Genomic DNA, 8818 nt, shown 5'->3' with positions numbered 1-8818 from the left:
ATTTCAGACATTTTTGGATGGTGGATTTTGCAGTTGCACACATGCAGTAAAGTCTTGTTCAAAGGAGGCAAAATATCATGCTGATGACAGATGAAGTTGGACAATGGCATTGCTGGAGAAACTGTTGGCTGCAGTTTTTGGAAAATTACAAGAAGAAGAAGAAACTTGTCCTGGCAACATATGACGAGTGCAGAGTAGCGATGTTGCAATAACTGTTGTCCCACAGTGCCACCTGGTGCTGATCACTGTGAACTTCCAGCTACATGAACCCAAGAGATATTATAAGGTTTAAATACTTTAATGAAAAAAAAAGTTATATTTGATTGAACTTTGCATAAATTTGTGTCAGAGGAAAATAGCAGATCTCCAGCTTTTGAAAAAAAATGAAAACTCAAATGATTTTGTGAACTGAAATCTAACTACAATAGTATATAGTATATTAGCCACAGTGTTGGTCAGCATCCTCTCAGTATGGCATCATTGCAGGAGGGAAACACGCAGACATTTGCACCTATTCCTGATCACACCTGGTAATACTTCCTGAAAAGGGACATTTTAGCCGAAACACTGCTCCACACCCTCCTTTTCCGAGTCTGTTCTGCTGCATATATCTGGCTTCAAATTCACCTAAACAGACGCACATGAGTATGGTTTTACTACAGCCGTAACATAAATGGCTCTGTCCTGTAGCGTAAATGTTTGATTTGCAGATTAAAAGCAAAGCTACCGTTTGGCTACCGTTTTGCTCTCATCATTTTAATTTTGACCTTGAAAGACAGCACTTCATTTACCAAGTTTGAAAATCTTTTCAAAAAGAATTTTCACGTTTATTGCAATATATCATGCTTCAGTGCTCAAATAAACTATGTTTGAAGTCATTTATGACTTTTATAGTTTGGTAAACACATTTAATGAGCTTTATGTCGATGGTCCAGTAATAAGACTTAAAGTTAGAAAGTGAAACTCTTCTCTCTTTGTGCAGAAATGTAGATCTTTAAGATTTTTTTAGATTGAACTATAAGAATGAGGACAAATGATGTTTTTTCTGCTGGTAAAGTGTTCGGAGAAATCACTGAAAATCGCTCTTTTGTTAAGTTGTCTGTTATGGATGCAACACAGTTTTACCTCTTCAGTTAGGAGCCTTCTTGTGCTTGAATGATTCACAGGTCAGTGTTAAGTGGGTTAACGAACACAGCATTCCTGTGAAAATGGTCAGGTACAAGGACCGGATTGAAAATGAGTGAAAAAGCAGCCAATGTCTAAATGAAACCTTTGAATCAACAGGTTGCTTCTGCTGTGCATTAACAGAATAAGAGTCTTTTCTGTTAGTAGAATTTATGGTGCATGTTTATTCCTGCCTGTACCAGCGTTCAACGAGGAGGATGCTGGTTCCTCGACATACGCCATGTGGTCAAGAAGTCCTCCCTTATTTGTTGTCTTTGGTTCCTCTCCGTCCATTTTTTAATCTCCTCTCCTCTTATGATACAGTCTTCCTTCAGTTTCTGGAAGGATCAGGCAGCTCTGACATGCCACCATAGTCTAAAGCCTGAATGTGAAGAACACCATGAAGAAGGGTCATCACGTGTAGTACACGGCCAGTTCTTGCATGAAATTCCTGCAACTCCTGTAACGTGCTGCAGGATGCAGCGGCTGTAGCTCAGAAGGCAGAGCAGGTCATCTTCAAACTGGAAGGTTGGTTGGCCAACCCACGTTGCTCCAATGCATCCATCTGAGTGTGAATGTTAGATGAAAGCACTTGAGCATAGAACAGAAGAGGCAAGTGCTTTCAGAGAAGAATCAAATCAAAACATAAAATGAGAAAATAGAAGGCAGAGTGGAAGCAGTGCAGAGGTGCACCAGGAGACAACCGTCAAGGATAATCACATCTAAAAAACAAAAATTTGAGGAAGACAAAGTTAGAGAGGCAGCAGATTTACTGGATGAAGGATTCCTGGGGCTTTTCAGGGTGATTTATCTGAAATAACTGTGTTAGCATACAGGCCTAGTAACTGAATACATGTACCGCCGTTACGTATTTAAAATACAAAATATGAGTAACTGTATTCCGTTACAGTTACCGTTTAAAAAGGTGGTATTTAGAATACAGTTACTTTGTTGAAATAAATGGATTACACGGCGGTACTTCCCTGTTTCATATTGTGGCGGGTCAGGACTGTTTGGGTTTTGTTTGACAGCTACGTTCTGTTGTTCCAGGTGGCAGCGTTACGGTTGCCATGGTTACAGGGCGACGCTCTCTCTGCGTGTTTCCTGGGTGAGAGAGCGCCTGTTGTTGTTGTTGTGCTAAGCTAACAGGCAGAATGCTACAGGTATAGCTCTAAAGAATGTAGCATCATGGGCAGTGTAGTCCGTGCTGCAGGGAGAATGGACTGCCATACACGTTATGTTTCTGTGAGCGAGGGAGGGAGAAAAAGGAAAAGTACGAGCTGTCATCGAGCAAAAACGGGAGCTGGAAGCATGTAAATATAATAATAACCACTGCAGCCAAGAAGAGAGCCTGACGAGCCCAGTTGTAAGTAAGATATTAAGACTCGACTGTACACCGTGTTCGTGTTTTCCTCCAAAAACAATAAGTTCCGTTGGAGCAGCCTTTCAACGCCTCTCTCTGTCTCTGCTAGCAAAGTTGACCCAGACGACAAAGTAAAGCTAGTTTTCGGCTACGAGCCGACACAGAACCCACCGTATTAGCCAGAGGTCCCTTTACTACGGTTCGGAGCCGCGGACCTTCAGTAACAGTAATAATCACAGCAATAGTACATTCATGTAGTTGTAAACAGCATGATAATATATTAAGTAATCCAAAGTATTCAGGATACGTTACTCTCATTGAGTAACGTAACAGAATACGTTACAGAATACATTTTGGGGCATGTATTCTGTAATCTGTAATGGAATACATTTTAAAAGTAACCTTCCCAACACTGGGTCTAGCAACCTGTGTTAAATCTGTTTATTATGTTAAGACCGATGAGCTGTGAGCTGGTGTTCAGCATCTACAGATAGCACGAGCAAAAGCAGGAAATACCACTGTCAAAGCAGCAGGTAACGTTGACCTACATCACTGCACAGCTACAGGTTTTTTGGCCCTGCAGAGTTCTGCACTGGCTTTGGCTGTAAGCTCTAATCATCTGTGTTTTATGTTTTAATGCTGTTTGTTCAGTTCAGTTTGACTCCTGCAGAACCAGGTTTAGGGAGGGGCGGGGCCATGTGCCCCCATGTGTTTCCAGCCAATCACATCTGAGCAGACCTGCAGTCTGTTTGCTTCATACACACAGGAAGTGGCCCTCAGTGAAAAGACGTTCCTGTGGTGTGTGTTGGTAATCTGAAGGTAATAACGAGCAATTATGTCAGTTGGAGGCGTCGTGCACGCTTGGATCTCAGTTTCTTTTTTGAACAGATACTAAAATCGTCCTTTTGCTTCGGTCTGTCGGTTAATGATCCCTGCACTCGTGCCTCAGCTCGTCTCAGCCTTTGAGACACTCCTTGACTTTGTGATGCTTTCCATTAAGAGGAAAAATATTTGATCTCTTTAAATATTTCACAGCAAACCCAGTAAGGCTGCACAGTTGGAGGTGATACCTGCGCTGCATGCACGTCATTGTTGACATCATGAAGGTACAGCCAATAGAATGGCTGTACCAGAAGTCTGCTAATTCATTAGCAGACTTCTGGAGCAGGGGTGGGGACCGCCAGGGCTCAAGTGTCCTGCAGGTTGTAGGTCTCACCCTGGGTCGCTGAATCAAATGACTAATTCATTAGCAGACTTCTGGAGAACTTCAAGACATGTTGAGGAGGCCATTTAGCCATTTAAATCAGCTGTGTTGGATCAAGGACACATCTAAAACCTGCAGGACCCTCGAGGCCTGGAGTTCCCCGCCCTCGGCATGTATATTGGCTATCTCCCAACTCAGGGGCTGCATCCTTCAAGGACGCATTTTAAGGCCGATTACGTCCCAGCGACGTGACGAAGTGAATGCTTTGTTTGCAGTCCTGAATATCACGGCACAAGCAGGATCCACTGCACTGTTAATGTTAGCTCTGTTATATTGCTGCCTCTGTTCGGTGGTGTCGAGCCAAACGGACTTTAACGTGTGTTTGAACGAGCTGACGGTTCACTCGTTAAGCTGAAAGAAAGATGCTTTAATCACAGAGTCACACACGTGTCCACTGTACCATCTGGAACTCTTCTTGTTCAGCACTGGTAATAACACAAACACTAAATCCTCCTGTTTGTAGCAGTGTGTACACCTGAGACTGTCACCTGTGTGTCTGTCCTGCACTCTCTCTCTGTTTCTTTCTCTCTGATTGTGGAATAAAAGGATGAACATGTGTTTATAAGTTACACTTGTGTTTGAATCCTGCAGCTTATCACACATTTGATTTCCATGTGTGACGACTGCAAGTGTCCAGAGTGAGGACAGACTGAGGGACCCACTGCTGTGTTTGTTGCATCATATTGCTGTAATTGTTTATATGCTTCATATATTCTGAGCTAAGTTGATCTATAGTGTTACATCATATTCTATAAGGATGTTATGTGTTTGTAGACTTTCTGCCCAGTTTGACCCATTTAGCAGAAGTCAGCCTGTTTAAGGCTCTGATATCTATTCTGTGTGACTTAAAGCAGTTATGACATGGTCTGATTTTCTCACCCAATAAAGGAATATTTCATATATCAGTCTACTCTTCATTCTATCAGACACAGTTATCACAGCTTGTACATTTTCTTTTTACACATATATATAAGCTTTGAGCCAAATGTAATGATGCCAACATATTAAACGAACAATATTTGTCTCTTATATATATAATACATCTGTATATATCAGGGGTCGGCAACCTTTCGCATCCAAAGAGCCATTTGGAGCCGGTTTCCACGCAAACGGACCCACTGGGAGCCGCAAATACATGTTGACATCTAAAATGAAGATAACACTGTATATATTGTTTTTACCTTTATGCTTTGTGTGAACAACTAAGATGTGTTGCTTATGAAATCCATGAAGTGCTACAGAGAAAATTACATTTTATTTATGTAATTAACACATTTTGAACTCTTAAGACACCCAGCTGAACTAAAATGATCCAGCAAACACAAACTGTTATATCTCCTTTGGGCTTTTGGAGCCTTGACCTGACCTGAAAATAATTGGAAAAAAAGCACTTTGCTGCTAAAAAATGAAAAGTAGATATTTGCAAAATTCTGCCTAAATATGTATTTTACCTGGTTAATGTGTGTGGCGGGGCGTGGTCTGCAGCGCCGCTGCAGGGGAGGCGGACGCACCATCACGCCTCGCCGCCTTAACGTCTGTGCGATCTATGCTGTTGTGTTGGTGTGTGTCGGGCTGTGAGCTGCAAAGCTACAGCCGGCTGTATGCGTCAGCAACCGTGTGTGAAAAGCGTGTTCATGGAAACATCGTCGGGTCTGCCGTGATATGTTTACAACGGGACTTCTGCTCCTGAACCTCTGCGCACAGCGTCTGCAGATCAGGCTGTACGAAGTCACTTTCATCTTTACAGGACTGTAAGCTGTCGTCTGTGAGGCGTGAGCGTGTTTGTTTTAACATAGTTCACGGTGGAGAACAGCTGCTGACATTATGTGGATCCGAAAGTCCACAATTGGCCTACCGATAAAGTCTCGATAAATGCACGGCGTTTTGGCGGGTACACCGGCTTCCGCGAGTGTGACGCTTATTTTGAGCAATGAAAAAAATAAAAGAATATAATTGTATTTTTATATTTCAATATCACAATAATCTTCCAATTTAGAACTACAAGTTAAAAAAGAACTAACATACATAAAATACACTTCAGCTAAATACTTTAATTTATTTTCCCAAACCACCCGGAGCTGCAATATAAGGACTAAAGAGCTGCATGCGGCTCCGGAGCCGCAGGTTGCCGACCCCTGGTTTATACACTGTCACAGATACTCGTCTTTGAGTGGAGATTTAAGGTGATAGGACATATATATGTAAATTGGAGCTCTTTTAAGGTAGTAGATTCAAAATGTAATGCAAAGTATTTACACGTCTCTGCTATTAAATAGTGCAGCTATTTTCTCTGCAGCACAATTACCCATTGCATGGTATGGTCTCAAACACAAAGAGTGAAATGTTACAATTAACCCCATAGTCTGGGTTAGTTGTAACATATCCTGGGGTGAAATGTAACACAATGAAATAAGGGTACTGACAAAACATTAACATGTAATCTATTCAATTCAATTCAATTCAATTTTATTTATATAGCGCCAAATCACAACAAATGGCGCCTCAATGCGCTTCATAGATACAGAGAAAAACCCAACAATCATATGACCCCCTATGAGCAGCACTTTGGCGACAGTGGGAAGGAAAAACTCCCTTTTAACAGGAAGAAACCTCCAGCAGAACCAGGCTCAGGGAGGGGCGGGGCCATCTGCTGTGATTGGTTGGGGTGAGAGAAGGAAGACAGGATAAAGACATGCTGTGGAAGAGACACAGAGGTTAATAACAGATATGATTCAATGCAGAGAGGTCTGTTAACACATAGTGAGTGAGAAAGGTGACTGGAAAGGAAAAACTCAATGCATCATGGGAATCCCCGGCAGCCTACGTCTATTGCAGCATAACTAAGGGAGGATTCAGGGTCACCTGGTCCAGCCCTAACTATATGCTTTAGCAAAAAGGAAAGTTTGAAGCCTAATCTTAGCTTTTCCTTGTAACCCCTGAACTTCCTGCCTTGTTTTCCAGACACACCGTCGGCTGGTTTCCCTTCAGAAGGAGAGTGCAGGTCCCAGAACCCAACCAGCTGCAGCCCCCCGAAAACCAGCAGAACCAGAACAGGAACCCAAACCTGAATCCAGTAAGAAACTCATCATTTTTCTCTCTTGTCCACTTTTTCCTACATTTGATGAAACTCCAGCTAAATGCTGCACACTGAGAAAAGAGTATGTTTTTGAAATGAGCTAGCAGAGAGACCAGGATCAGGTCGAGTCTCTAACCTGCACACAGGCCCTGATGTTTGCTGTAGTGGGTGAATTAAGTGCTGCATGTGTGACGTGTGTCTCCTCAGGCAGGTGAGCACGCCGACAGACAGCAGGATGAACCAGCAGCTGAAGGATCAGAGGGAACGATGACAGCGGTGTTGGTGCCTCCTCACCGAGTGTCCGTCATGTGGACGGCCTGGGTTTTCTTCAAAACCTTCTTCTCCTCCCTCGTACCCGAGGCCGCTCAGGCTGTGGCCTAACTCAACATCTGGGACGGAGGACTGATTGCAGACAGTTCCCGCTCTTCTGTCATCTCTGGAGATGTTTCTTGAAGCGTGGGTGGAAGGCGTTTACCGACTAATAAATGGACGCAGACAGAGCGCTGCACCTCAGTGCTCCGAGTTCCTGTGACTTTGATCTTTCAAGTGAGCGGGAAGCAAACCACACCAGCAAGATTCCCAAGAACTGCCAAAAAATGTGGACAGAATCAAAAGATGTAAGACCTGAAAATATATTAATAAATCCTCCAACAAGATCCCAGCTGACCTGACCACATACACCCCCCCACCCTGATCAGTCCCTCCTTTTGCCCATTAAGCACAAAGTGGCAGCAGGTGCCGAAAATCCTCCTGAAAGCTGAAACTGTTGTGCCTAAAACGCTCTTCATGTAACGACGTTTACATCCACATGCCTTCTGATTTAAAATCACGTCCACGCCGTGGTCACCGCGTGAATCAGTATTCGGCTCATCCGAGGACGCGTGGGTGCACGGGTGTCTGTAACACTCAATCGCACTGAAACGTTCGCCTCTTCCAAAAGAGGCTAAACTTATTCGCATTGAATTTTTAAAATCAGAGTCCTCAAAATTATATATATAAGGATTTCTGTTATTCATATTCAGGGAGCTTTATTTGCTTCCTTACACTTTTTATAGTTAATCAGAAACAAACTGAAGGTTTGTCCAAACATCCACATTAACACAAGTGAAAACGACACTTTACTCCTCATGTTATTTTCATGAGTGGCAATTGTGACCAAATACAATTTGAAATCAATCTGTAAAACAGTGATGGTGCAGTTTAAAATAAGTTTTGTAATTCTATTGTATGTACACGAAGCACTTTATAACATGTATCTTATGCAAAGAGAGGTTGTGATTTCTATTAATGCTGAGTTGCTTTTACTGTCAGAGACTGGACAACGTTTCGTTTTAAAGTGTGACTCGATGTGAAACTGAAATGTGGAGCGTTCCTGCTGTACCTGCCCATCTGCTCTCAGTTCATCAGCTGTGCTTGCTTTGGGTTTTTTCTTTGGTCCTCAGCAGAGAATAAACAGATGTTAATATCATAACAATGCCTCTGAAAAGAAGCAGCTTTTAGCAGAGGTTAAAGGTCACAGCCCTTCCTGTAATCCAGTCTAGTTTGCTTAGCGCTTAAGCCCGGGTGTTAGCACTCCGGTTCCCTGTGAGGGGACGACGCTCGCTCGTGGGTCACAGTGTGTGATTGGAAATTTCTTTGTTAATCATCTTTCCATTACAAATGGATGAATGCTGTACAGTGAAGTGTTTTCCAGTAATGGATGCAATAAATATTCTTAACTTTAATGATTCCTTATTTTGTGGATTTGTTTCTTCTGATGTTTGAGTTTGATGAGTCTCCCCACTGCATGTGCTGCCTGCAGGCACAGTCACAGTACAAATACACTGAAATTATAGGTCCAGCACAGCAAGCTAACAGTTATATTTGCAGGTTATCTTGAGCCGAATGCAAATAATTAATACAAAGTAGAATCCACTAGTTAAAAACAGGCCAATGCAAAGTTTGGCTGCTC

At 42.7% G+C, this 8818-nt stretch overlaps 1 long non-coding RNA gene across 1 annotated transcript; it reads left to right on the top strand.

Moving 5' to 3' along the window:
* The first annotated feature begins 6713 nt into the window (after positions 1-6713).
* On the top strand, positions 6714-8591 carry LOC148102329 (uncharacterized). Its single transcript, XR_015719322.1, has 2 exons — positions 6714-6864; positions 7075-8591. It is a non-coding gene; the product is annotated as an uncharacterized LOC148102329 (long non-coding RNA).
* Positions 8592-8818: the final 227 nt, after the last annotated feature.

This window comes from Neolamprologus brichardi, chromosome 7 (genome assembly GCF_056152115.1).
Source record: "Neolamprologus brichardi isolate AB-2024 chromosome 7, ASM5615211v1, whole genome shotgun sequence".
NCBI lineage: Eukaryota > Metazoa > Chordata > Actinopteri > Cichliformes > Cichlidae > Neolamprologus > Neolamprologus brichardi.
The sequence above is the reverse complement of the archived record's forward strand: the minus strand, read 5'-3'. Positions and strand labels throughout refer to the sequence as shown.